The following is a 12,548-nucleotide window of genomic DNA, read 5'->3' on the forward strand; positions in this document are numbered from 1 at the left end:
TACGAAACAGGATTCTCCTTTTTTCTTCTGGAAAGAAACAAATATGTAGACAAACAAACAAATAAAAAACAACCTAATGTGGAATTCTGCCAACTAATGGCAGAACTAACACAGATATCTTTGTTAGCCGCGCACTTGCCTTGCAAGAAAGAGCTCGCTATTGCTCTCAAAAGTCAAAGGGTTGAGCCCCCGTCTAAACGTGAGAAAAATCACCAGACACATCCCCAAATCCCTGCGCGGCACCCTCAAAACCATCAAGGTCATCAAAAAGAAGGAAAGTCAGAGAAACCGCCACAGTCAAGAGGAGCCCAAGAAGATGTGAAGACTACGTGCATTGTGGCATCTTGGATGGGATCGCAGAAAAAGACACCAGGCGATCCACACAAACCGCGGCCTCTCATTCATAACAAAGCTGGACTTTCGTGAATAATAAAGTATCGACGTTAGTTCATTAGTCGTAGGAACTGTTCATCCTTAAGCAAGACGCTTAGATGAGGGGGAACTGGGTATGGCATGTTTTGGAGCTCTCCGAGGCACTACCTGCTTACTTTTTCTGCAAATCTAAAACTGTTCTAAAAATATAAAGTGGATTTAAAAAAAAATAAAATAAAAAGTCAAGTGCAGAGTGAAGAGGCTCGGAAGCCAGGCTGCCTGGGGTCCAGTCGAGGCTTCCCCGCTCCTTGTGCAACCCCCTCTCAACTCCTCTGTGCCTCAGTTTCCTTGCTGTTAAATGCAAGGCTGAGTACTTTGTCTGATCCTCGTGCGGACGAAACGAGTTCAAACTCGTCACACTCTGGAAGAGTCCTGGCACCGGGTAAGCGCTGCAAGTGCTTATTTAATACACAAATAAAAAAAAAAAAAAGATGAGGGTTCGCCTCAAAGGCTCTGTAAACAGGAGGAAACGTACATTAGCTGAGTTTTTTTTTTTTTTCCTTGAAAAGAGGAGCATGCTCAGGGGTCAGTTTGGGCTCCACCGTCCCAGAAACCCCGAGACCTTGCCCCCTGCCTCCAGCTTGGCCTGAGTTTGAGTCTTCCTGCTCTTTCTCCTGGCAGGTTCCTACTTTCCACACAGGCAGATACACCGCCTCTTGCCTGCAGTGGATTTAAAAAAAAATAAAATAAAAAGTCAAGTGCAGAGTGAAGAGGCTCGGAAGCCAGGCTGCCTGGGGTCCAGTCGAGGCTTCCCCGCTCCTTGTGCAACCCCCTCTCAACTCCTCTGTGCCTCAGTTTCCTTGCTGTTAAATGCAAGGCTGAGTACTTTGTCTGATCCTCGTGCGGACGAAACGAGTTCAAACTCGTCACACTCTGGAAGAGTGCCTGGCACCAGGTAAGTGCTTATTTAATACATAAACAAGGCTAAAGATGAGGGTTCGCCTCAAATGCTCTGTAAACAGGAGGAAACATACATTAGCTGAGTTTTTTTTTTTTTTTCTTGAAAAGAGGAGCATGCTCAGGGGTCAGTTTGGGCTCCACCGTCCCAGAAACCCCGAGACCTTGCCCCCTGCCTCCAGCTTGGCCTGAGTTTGAGTCTTCCTGCTCTTTCTCCTGGCAGGTTCCTACTTTCCACACAGGCAGATACACCGCCTCTTGCCTGCCCCGCCTCTTCCTTCTTTCCTTGGAGTACCTTCCTAAGTCTAGGATCCAGCAATACTCCCAGCCACCTCCAATCCCACCATCCCTCCCCCAGACAATATGACCCCAGCCCCAGGCCATCCGGCTGCCTCTCCTGCCTGCAGTTGACATCCTTCCAGCTCGGAGAGCCTTGGGAACGTCACCCCCGCCTCCCACGGGATGCTTGGGAAGCGTGTGTGTTCTCATTGCTCAGGAAGAGGACTCCCCTAAAGAACAATCCTAAACTCGGTTCGAATGGTTGAAAGTTTGACAGGGTCATCTTTCTGTGACCATCTGAAAAAAGTCTGCGTCCAAGCGGAATCGGACGCACGCATCTGCTGTCGCTTCCCCTCAAGACCTTGGAATTTCTGGAGCCGTTTCCTGCTGCCGCTCACGACCGACCGCGTCCCATCTCTGGGGCTTTGAAGTAAAACAAAGGCAGACACGGCAACAATGTGACAGCGACCGAAAATCTAAAGCGACGGGATGAAGCTGAATCTCTCAAAACTATTTCCCAGTGGGTTTTCCCACTTTCTTCTAAAGAGGCCTGTTTCTTATCAAAAATCCCAAGACCCTGGTAAAGGGGGTCATTCAAGTGACCCTCATTTTGCAGATGAGGGAAAAACCACGTCCTCTGGGAGACAGAAGAGAAAGATTCCGGGCGTGTTTCCTGTTTGGAGAACGGGCTGCAGTTCCTCATGCACGTTCCGTCTGGGGTTTTTTCTTTGCTTTTCTTTGCTCTCCATCATGATAGCACTTGGCAGTGACCTACATAGACCACATGCCTAATAATAACTTGAGCTTTATTAGCACCCAGCATTCAAGGGCCTCTGGGGATTTGGCAAAGAGCAATGTTTACAAAATCATGTGCTTGTTGCAAACAAACCTTCATGCCTCTGGCGCAGCCTTTGAAGAAAAGAAGCTGCTGGCTGGAAGCATCTGGTACGAGTCACCTGTCTGACTTTTTTTTTTTTTGTCCATATTTTTATATGAAAATCTCTAAGACTCCAGCTCTCTTGCACAAGGTGGATATTTAAGATATATAACAACTAGTATTGCTCAGATATTGACCAATCGGAATGGATGTTGGCCAGGGTATACAACCAGGGCCCTACCCCCACTCCTCACCTTGGTTGGCCAGGCATTGCCCCCGAAGTGGCAGGTTTAGTGAAAAGTCCAGGGAGTACCAGGGAAGGGGTCTGGGTGGTCGGGGTGATGGGGTAATGGTCGTACCAAGTGATAGGGAAACAATTCATTATTTGAACAGCTGACTGCCAGCCGTATATCACACGTATTCACAGTTCCTGGGAAGTACAGCTCCAAACCACATGGCTGAGCATAGACTTGTTCCCAAGCAGATCTGATGGTTAACCACGGCAGGCTAAGGAGTAGAGGTCTTTAGATTCGAGAACTTCGAGGATGTCATTTTACTGCATCCCACCTCCCCTCTGGTCCCCTGGAGCTGGAGGTGAAATTGGAGGTGGGTAAGGTGAGTGGTTACTTAAAATGGACAGGTGTAGGGAGAACAAGAGAGTGGGTGCAAATCACAAAGGATAGCACGAGATAGTCAGAGTTGGGGAAGCCCAGGAGGGTCCAAGAATCCAAAGGATGGTGTGGAATTAGGCCTGAGAGACAGGACAAAACAGGGCAGATGCTGGGAAGATCCTGGGACAAGAGAATTGAGAGGACCAGAGCGCAGTGAAGCAAGTGGATCTAAAGCCATCGCCTCAAAAGCATCACCATTCTGGCCAGCGGAAGCTTTGCTGTGGTTAAAAGTATAGGGAAGGGGTGGAGTGACTCAGAACTCATCAGCATTTAGAACCTCCTTGTGAAAAGATTTCCCCAAGTGTTTGCAGCTCTCCTAACATGTTCTTTCTAGAAAAGTGGTCCCGGATGCCAAACCTGATACATCAGAAGGACCTTTGTCATTTGAAGGGTTGCTTCCCACGGGGAAAAAGCATGATTTGGATGAATGGTCTCTTCCATTACAGAATCCAAATTCTCTAAGACTTCGGCATCTCAGAGCAGAGTAGCTTTATAAATTTTTGCCAATATAGTAATTCCAACGGCCATTTTCAAAGTGGGCTTAAAGGTCACCGATGGGACATAAGAATCTCCCTGACGAATGCAAATTGCTTTCCAAACTTATGAGTCCTCTCTTCTCTCCTGTGTGAATGCCACACACTCTTCCAACTGTCACTTACAGAGAACTCATCGCTTCTTACTGGCAACTTATTAAGTGGATCATTAAAAATGACTGAATTTGGAATTTGTGAACCAAAACGCGTGTGTGTCCAGAATATTTTTACTCAGTGTTCTACCCCAAACTCCATGATCCATGTAACACGCGGATATAGGATTCTATATTTACCAGAACAGTGTCTGGGTCTTGTCGTTTTCTAGTAACTGCCTTGGAAGACATGCATACGTGGTGGTTCAAATAGGAGTCATCGAAGCTGTTTGTATATTGACGCTTTGTTATTATAAACAAGTGTCATCTTTTTTTTCCACTGAGAAGTATAAAGGGTAGAATAGATGGCCAATGAGATCTTTTGCCCCACCTAAGTGGGATGAAATAAAAGTTCGAAGGTTAGTGCTCTTCTCAGGGAAGGTTTTTTTAAGAGTCATTTTATTTTTAATCGGTTATAAATTCCTACGATGCAAAAGTCAAAATATTATCGAAAGGTATAATTGAGAAGTTTTGCTCCCAACGTTTATCCCAGTCTACTTGAATCCTCCACTCCACCCTCAGAAGTTATCACTTCATTAGTTTCTTGGATACCCTTCTGGCGTTTCTTTGTGCAAAGAGAGATATTCGTGTTTTCCTTTCAAAGAGAGGTTTTCAATATTTCATCAATGCACAAAACTCTCCTGACCTCTCATTAGAAGGTAAAGTTAAATAAGATAGATAAGTTCAGACATGACCCCAGAAGACTAAAATCGCATCTGAAATGTATCTTCCTGTGACTATCAGCAGCACTGACATTTTTTTATATACTTGGCTATCGGGGAAAAAATGGAATAGAGAGTTCTCCATCCCACCCCCACCACTCTGGTTCTGCTTTCATACTCCTCTGCACCCTCCCGTGTCAAGAACCCCACATAGTTTTCCAACAAAGGTCCACTTTTCATTCTACACCCCTCCCCCACCTCCAACAAACATACCTGTCTAAAGTACCATCACATCAGCGCTTGTGGGGACGGGTAAGTGGATTCTAATGTAGACAAGATTCAAAGAAGGGGTGATTGGCTGATTCAAATCAAGGTTTCTTCCAACCGAAAACAGTCTTTCAAAATGGGTCTCCGTGGGAAAACTTGATACTGGACGATGTCCTAAATGTGCAGTATTCAACATATTTATGGAGTGCTAATCACGTGCCAGGTGTTAACGGCAGGTGCCAGGTAGAAGGGTGAGCAGGACACAGTTCCTGCCCCCATGGACCTCACAGCCTCGTGAGGAGAGTTACAGCACATTACGATAAGAGCCGTGAGGAAGGGCCCCCGATCAGGGTAGTGAGCTCAGAGAAGACTTCATGGAGGAGGCCTCATTCAAGCCGAGACAAGAGGAGAACGTAGGACTCAGCCGGGGAGGGAGTGGGGGTCTGAGGCGGCATTCTGGGCGAAGGCTGTGGGGCGAGCAAGCCGGCCTCCTTCTTCCTCTCCTACAACTTCCTTTCCAACTGGGACCTGGCGGAGGTCGTTCTGGTAACCTGAACAGTGATCGTGCCGAAGGTGTGGGAGCAGGACAGACGTGCTTGGAAGTATGTGGAGCTGTGGAAGCCCTGGTTGCATGGCGCATGGTCACGGGCCAGGTGGAGTGTGGTGCAAGGTCGGGTGCGGGGCTGGGGACCACGGAAGAGTCAGGGAGTTAAACGCCTTCTCCCCCTCAGGGATTCCCAAGTTTATTCCAGGCACCATTTCATACATCGCTTTGGGAACCTCAGAAAATGTCGTGGCAGCGGGAGTTTCAATGGAAAGGTCTCGAAATGCCAGTGAGTCAGAAAGTGAATCAGCCGGGTTCCCAGCAGAAAACAGATGGCACATTCAGGCCAGGATGAGCTGGGGAGGGACTGTTTACGACAGCGTGGGTGGGGGCATGACCTGAAGTGCAGTAGGCAGGGGCCCTACCACCCCCAGCCCCAAAGGAGGGAGACTGGGGACACTTACCAGAGCCTGGTGGGGGGAACTCTCTTGCTAGGCCCCCGAGCCTGGAGGGGAGCAGTGACTTTCAGCAGAGGTGACCTTGCAGAGAGGGAGCCAGGGAGACAAGTTCTCCAATCACATAGCCCATGCTCCTGCCAGGCCTCCCAGGTAGCTGGACCCAGGACCTGTAGGTGAGGCTCCAGGTGCAGAGCAGGCTCAGGGACCTGGAGGAACACAGGAGGCATCTGTCCCCTGTGACCCTGTGACTCGGGTGGCAGGAGACCAAGCAAGTTACCTCTTTATGCTTTTCTCCATTTTTCTAATACAATGCACACAGATGACTCCTGGAATTGAAGAAAATATAATATTTAATTTAAAAAGGCAAAACCACAAACATCAACAACAGTAACAACAGTAACAACAACAAAGAATGTGTCCCACGGTGGCCCCACTGGGCAGGACAAACGCCTTCGGTAATGAGAGGGGAAAGGGAGGCCTCATGAATAATTCTGCCCCGCTCGGAAGATCCGGCTGACCCTTTCCCACAGGACACTGACCACGAACAAAGCAAACGCAAACAGCTTTCTCGACTAAGTTTTTGAGAGGGAGCGTCATTGGGCCCTGGAGAAAGTGTTTCTCTGAAGTGACCCTTGGGGGTGGAGAGAGTCCAGAGACATGGGTTTGAGTCCCAGCTCAGACCCTTCATTGCGGGAAGACCTCGGGCAAGTCGTTTGCAGGCTCCGAGTCTCAGTATCCAAGTCACCCTGAGTTCCGCTGCTGAGTTTTCCCTCTGGAAGTCATTGTCAGGTCCGTGGCCTCCTCGGAAACCGGCAGAATCTTGACACGTAGTGGAGGAGAGAAGCACGCAAGAGATAATTATACCACAAAAGTCAAGAACAAACACCTCACGGGTCCCCTGTGTGGTGGGCCGCAGCACCAAGGAGGCTCCAGCACAGATAGTCCCGGGACAGAAAAAACCACCATCTTGCGTGAACTGAGCAGAAACACACACGAGGCCAGAGGCAGCTGCGGTAAATTCCTGTTTCCCATCAGATGCCTTTTCTCTCTCTAGCCTTCTTCGCCCCTCAGTTTCTTGGGGTCCCTTTGCCCAGGACCTGGCTGGAAGTCTCTTATGGGGTCTCTCTCTAACTATAGGTAGACCCTCAGGGTACGATTTCAGAATTACACCGCCAAAGGCAGCCAAGGTAGCAAGAGAAAGGTGGGTGTCACAGGTGCTGCCCTCCAAAGTCTCTGACAGTCCTAAACCCGAGGGTCTACCTTCGCCCTGTAGGTTCAGAGACCCCACGAGAGACTCCTAGCCAGGTGGCGAAGGCTGGGATTGACTCTATACTGTGGCGTGGGTTTGGGTCTACTCCACCTGCGTTTGTCTTGGGGCTCAGGCAGAAAGGGCAATGATTATCCACACCATGCTTTCCTCGTGGTTAGTGCAGAAGGCACCAAAGCCCAAGCCAAACCACACAAACATATTAAAGTCTCTGCTCATTTCACATCCACCAACATTCCACTGGCCAAAATAGGTCGCATGGCCAAGTCCCACATCAGTGAGACGGGGCAGTGTACTGTGCCTCCAGAGGGAGAACACTGGATTTTTACTTGCTGAGTTGCAGCTGGGTCTAGGAAAGCTAGAAGTTCATGGCTGAAAGGGGCCTTCACACATCAGGGCATCCTCTGTGTCCTAGGCGCTGGCCTGAGAACGGGGGACAAGGAAAGAGGTCGAAGCAAATGTCATATTCATTTGTAATTCTATGCATTGACAAGGCCTGGCGGTGATAAGTACCTCTAGAGGTTAGATTTGGGTCTTTGAAGACCATTTCCCAATGCAAGAATGGAGCAACTTAGAGAAATCATTGGTTGATTCCAAGGGTAGGTAGGAAATGTAGTCTACGGCCACGCTACCCTGAACAAGCCCAATTCCGTCTGATCTCGGAAGCTAAGAAGGGTTGGGCCTGGTTAGTACTTGGATGGGAGACCACCTAGGAAGACCAGGTGCTGTAGGTGTAAAAACTTTTTTTAAAAAAATAAGAGATTGTAAGCTGACAAGGTCCTTGCAATCTGTGAGGTCGACCAAGGGTTGCCTTGCCTAAAAAAAAAAGAAAAAAGAAAAAAGAAAAAAGAAAAAAAATAGAAACAAAGAAAATATACAAGATGGGTTGGATCATCAAGAAAGGAAACTGTGAATCAGTGAAAAGCTAAGGGAGTCACGTCAAAGGGACCCAGGGTCAACTGAAAGGGTTTCCACCAGCAGAAGATGGGAAAATTTTAGCAACAAAAAGAATAACAAAACAGTACATTGAAACTCATCAAATGAACAAAAATTCATGAGTTCGAAATGATACTTTACAAAAGAAAAGATTACGGGTCTCCCCTAGAGATTGCTAAGTCTTAAATTCATTACTTCAAAAATTGGTAAATAAAGAAGGAGTGTCAACATTTTATTTTACACTTCCTATCTCTGAAACTGTATTTTCGGGTAACCAAATAGTTGCTGAGGAAATTTCTTCTTTATATAAGAATTTCCACTATTAAAAATGCAGAAGGAATGATAAAATTTTATTTGTGACCCTCAATGAAATAATAGATTTAAGGTACAATCATTGGATGCTGAAAATCTTAGGGGAAATGGCTGACACCTCTGAGCCCAGTGATCTATCACTGTAAGTAAGATAACCAGACCTACATGCTGCCTGTGTTGACGTGATGTCAGATACACAGCACCAACTCTGACACATCCTTGCCTTAAAAAAATTGATCCAGAATCTAACCAAGCCTCTAGGTCTCTTACTAGTTTACAGGAAATACAGGGGACCGAAGAACCAAAGAAGCAGCATGACAAAGAAGCCATTAGCCCAATCCAGAATGTGGGACATTCTACACGATGAATGACCTAGAGTCTTAAACAAATCAATGGCATGGAAAAGAGCGGGGAAGGGAGTGGAAACAATTAAAAAATTGTAAAACCTAAGAGAGAGGAACCATCAAAAGAAGTGCATGAGCCTTATTTGAAATTCTGACTTGAAAAAAAAAAGCCCTCCAAAGATATCTTTAAGAGAACTAATCTAATATTAAGGAATAACTGTTAATTTTTTAGGCTGGAGAATGGCATGTTGGTTATATTTCTAAGAAGTCTTTATCAATTATTTATGGGTGAAATGGCATGACGTCTGCGAGTAACGAGGGACAGAGTTAAAATTGTTGGAGCTGAGGGATGAGTGCCTGAGTTTTCATTATACTCTCATGTCTATAGTGTGTATTTTTGAAATTTTGCATGATAAAACCTTTTAACATAGGCACCAACATGACTACAGATTGTGTTAGGTGCTGGATCAGACCATTTGGTGGGACCACAGCATCATTTGGGTTACCAGCGCCTGCCCGAGTGCCTGGGGTAGACGGTTGCACACAGTTTCCACCTGCTTCACTTCCAGAGTGAGCCCTGTGTCACTCCGACTTGTGGCATGGAATGCCAGCTAGCACCTGCTCAGGACACCATCCCCACCCAACCACAAGTGCAGGGGTGTTAGTGCTCCGTGGGCAATAAATCCAGGTGAATAAACAGACTGTGCAGAGTGAAGGGACACCTTCATGAGAGATGGTCGGTGACAGAGCTGGACTAGAGATTCCATCTGGACACTTTTCCGTGGTACATAATATCATAGACCCTCATAAGGATGTTTCGCATGATTAAATAAATGCCTCGGTCAAAAGAATACAGACCGAAACAACATAATTAACAATAGAGCGTTCTAAAAATAGGTCTATTTTGTTTCATATGACTGATTTGAAGATTCCAAAATATCACCTGAGAAAATGAGTAGCTATAAAGGAAGACAGCCTTTTATCCCACGGCCAACGCTTCTGTCTCTTAGTTCTGCCTTCGAAATAATGACCCCAAGTGTCCATGCACATAGATGTATGTGCAAACAGGTGTGCACACTCCATATTTTTACAGGTAAAAGTAGCTCGTGAGTTTGGAAGTACAATCTGCTTCAACTCTGAGACTTTGAAAAAACACTTTTAGCCAAGAATAGAATCCCAGTTTTGAAGATAATTGGCATTTCCCCCCAACCACAAATATTTTAAATATTAGCATAAGCGAGATAACACGCAGCGGCAACTCCTCAGGCCCAAGTTCTTGGGACCGTGAGAATCCACTTTCTCTCCTTCTTTCCTTTCTGCTCTCTCTTGAGGCTTTCAGGGAGCCGTGATAGATTCTGTAGGATTGTCAAGGTTTAAAAAGTAAGCTAGTTGGCTGTCGGGTGAAAATATGCATCAGATATCTACACCCTCTTTTTGTGTGTGTGAAAAGAGCAACGTCGAAGGAAACATACATATTTCATATATATTTTTTCTAATTGGAAAACTGGCAAGAAGGAAGCTGGTTGAGTGATAAAGGTTCCAACTGAGTGAGTAACCTGTGTAGCCAGGACCAGATGGTTAGAAGGGCCGGTAATGAGATCAGAAGGGTTCTCTATCTAGGTCAGCGATGAATCCAGCCTAGGTCACAAATAATAGAGAGCTGTTTGGCTAGATGTGTGTTCAGAGGCTGACAGAAATGACAAGATGTTCTGAGACACAGACATATCTAAATTTGGGTCTAATTTGGCTTCTGTATGGGCAGCCTTTGGTCCTGAGTTCACAGATGGAGTCGTCGTGGAAAGAAAGTTTTCTGTATAGGATAGATCTACAATTGCGGGTCTTTCTTAAAAGATTACAGAATGTCACTGACCTTTCAGAACTTTAAAGAAAAATTTAGTGTCTAGTATAAACTAGAATGTTGAGAATCCTCTCCTATGTGATAGATATGAATCTAAACTATTATGACTTTTCTGCAGATAAATTTCATCATCTATATTAAAAGACCTTAAAAGTTTTTCCAGCTTTTCACTTCTAGGAATTTATTCTAAGGAAATAATTAAGGATGTGCCCTAAGATTGTAATAATTAATAATAATAATAATAATAATAACAATTTTTTTCAAAAATAGAGCAATGAACTAATTTCATTACCTAACAATAGTGGATTATTTTTTTTTTTAATGATGGTGCAATAGAATATCTTATGCTGTTAAGAACAATATTGCAGATATATATTTATTGACATAGAAAGATGTCTGTGACATATTGCTAAGTGGCAAAAAAACTGGTTATAAAATAGTCTGATTCCATTTTTGCTTTTCAAAAGCTTTATATACACACATGCATATACATACAAACATACGTGTACATGTGCTTCGAAAAATATATGAAAAGTTAGTCACAGTCATCTCTGGGTAAGAGAATAACAGGCAATATTTCATTCTTTCTTTTTAGTAATCTCGATTTTCTAAACTCTTTATAATAAACAAGCATTTACTTTTATGGTTTCTGTTGAAAAATTATTTAAAAACAGACAGACTTTAAGAGCTTTTCAGAGGGGTTCTACGTAGTGGCAGAAAGGCAGGACAGTGCAGGTGTGGTCCGTGGCAGGTAAGAGGTGTGCACAGGGAGCGGGTACTAGACTCTGTCCTCATTCGGGGAGTCATGCTTCTGCGGAAGCCAGCCCCGCCCTCTGATGAAGGTTCTGTGACCTACCTGGTCGGCTTCCTGAGAAGCACCCTTCCACCAGTGTTGGGGAGGGGGTGAGCAACACCCAGGCCACCAGCCTTTTTCTTAAAAGTTACTCTTCTGGGCTTATTCCTCATCCTCAACCACTTAAACCTTAAATTTCCTAATTCCTCAAGAGAGTTCTTTGAAAAATGAAAGGAGCCTGTGTAAGCATCAAGAGAGAACAGAGACCGCCAAAGGCAGTTTCTTTTCAACGTTCTCGGTTTCGAGTGTTCCCACCTAACAACGGATGTCTCAGAATTGGGCGGGCCCAGTTCTGGGTTGGTGCTGCTGGTCTCTTTAGCCCTCTGGGGTCTGCAAGAGGTGCCCTTCCATCCTTTTTGACACACCTGTCCTCAATGAGAGAGGTACAGCAGTCAAACGTAGGAGACACGTTTGTCCGCCCCAGGATGCCAACATCATCAGCTCAAACAGCAAGCTAAGCCTGCGGTCCAACCCGAGGTTTTGAGCCTCCTGGGTAAAAGGAGTGATGTGCACAGTTTGCCATGAGATGGGCTCCTGGGGTCCTGCATGGCAGGCTTTGGAGTTAGGAAGACATCTGTGTTTACAGGAGACCTTGCTTAGAGCTGAGAGACCCACGATTGACCAACACAGCCATCCCCAACCAGACTCTATTCACCCCTGTAGGTGCGCCAGAGGAAGGGGCTTTGGGACCACAGGGCTGATTCTGAAGAATTTGGAGGCCAATGGCACAGTTCGTGGAGCCGCTTTGGATAAGAGACATAAACTCTTGGAATCTTAGTACCTTCGTTTATAAAAGTGGAAATAACACAAACCCAGGGAAGTTGTGTGGATTTAAAAACCCCACAAACTCCTAGGCTCTGCAGAGGGCCTTGGAGAGTCTCTTGTAGAAGGCTGGAAATACCTGGGCTGAAGAGGAACTCCCTGCATCTTGTCTCTGACCCGACTTCGAGATGGCAGAACTTGCTCATCGTCGACCCCAATATCAGCTCTCCACCTTCTTAGCTAGGTGACAGCTCCCTAAAACGAAGATCTCATTTCCCAGCCACTCTTGTAGCCAGGTGTGGTCCTGAGAACACGTTCTGGCCAGTGAGATATAAATGGGAATGTCACGTATCGCTCCTGTTGTTAGAAAGAGTGGGCCTCTTCACTCCTTCCTCTTCCTCCTGGACCAGAATACAGACTTGATGGCCAAAGCTGAAATAGTCA

At 45.9% G+C, this 12,548-nt stretch overlaps 1 pseudogene; it reads left to right on the forward strand.

Annotated features, from left to right (window-relative positions):
- The first annotated feature begins 7,654 nt into the window (after window positions 1–7,654).
- On the forward strand, window positions 7,655–7,773 carry LOC112482092 (annotated as a pseudogene).
- Window positions 7,774–12,548: the final 4,775 nt, after the last annotated feature.

Source organism: Pteropus alecto, unplaced genomic scaffold (genome assembly GCF_000325575.1).
Source record: "Pteropus alecto unplaced genomic scaffold, ASM32557v1 scaffold156, whole genome shotgun sequence".
Classification (NCBI taxonomy): domain Eukaryota; kingdom Metazoa; phylum Chordata; class Mammalia; order Chiroptera; family Pteropodidae; genus Pteropus; species Pteropus alecto.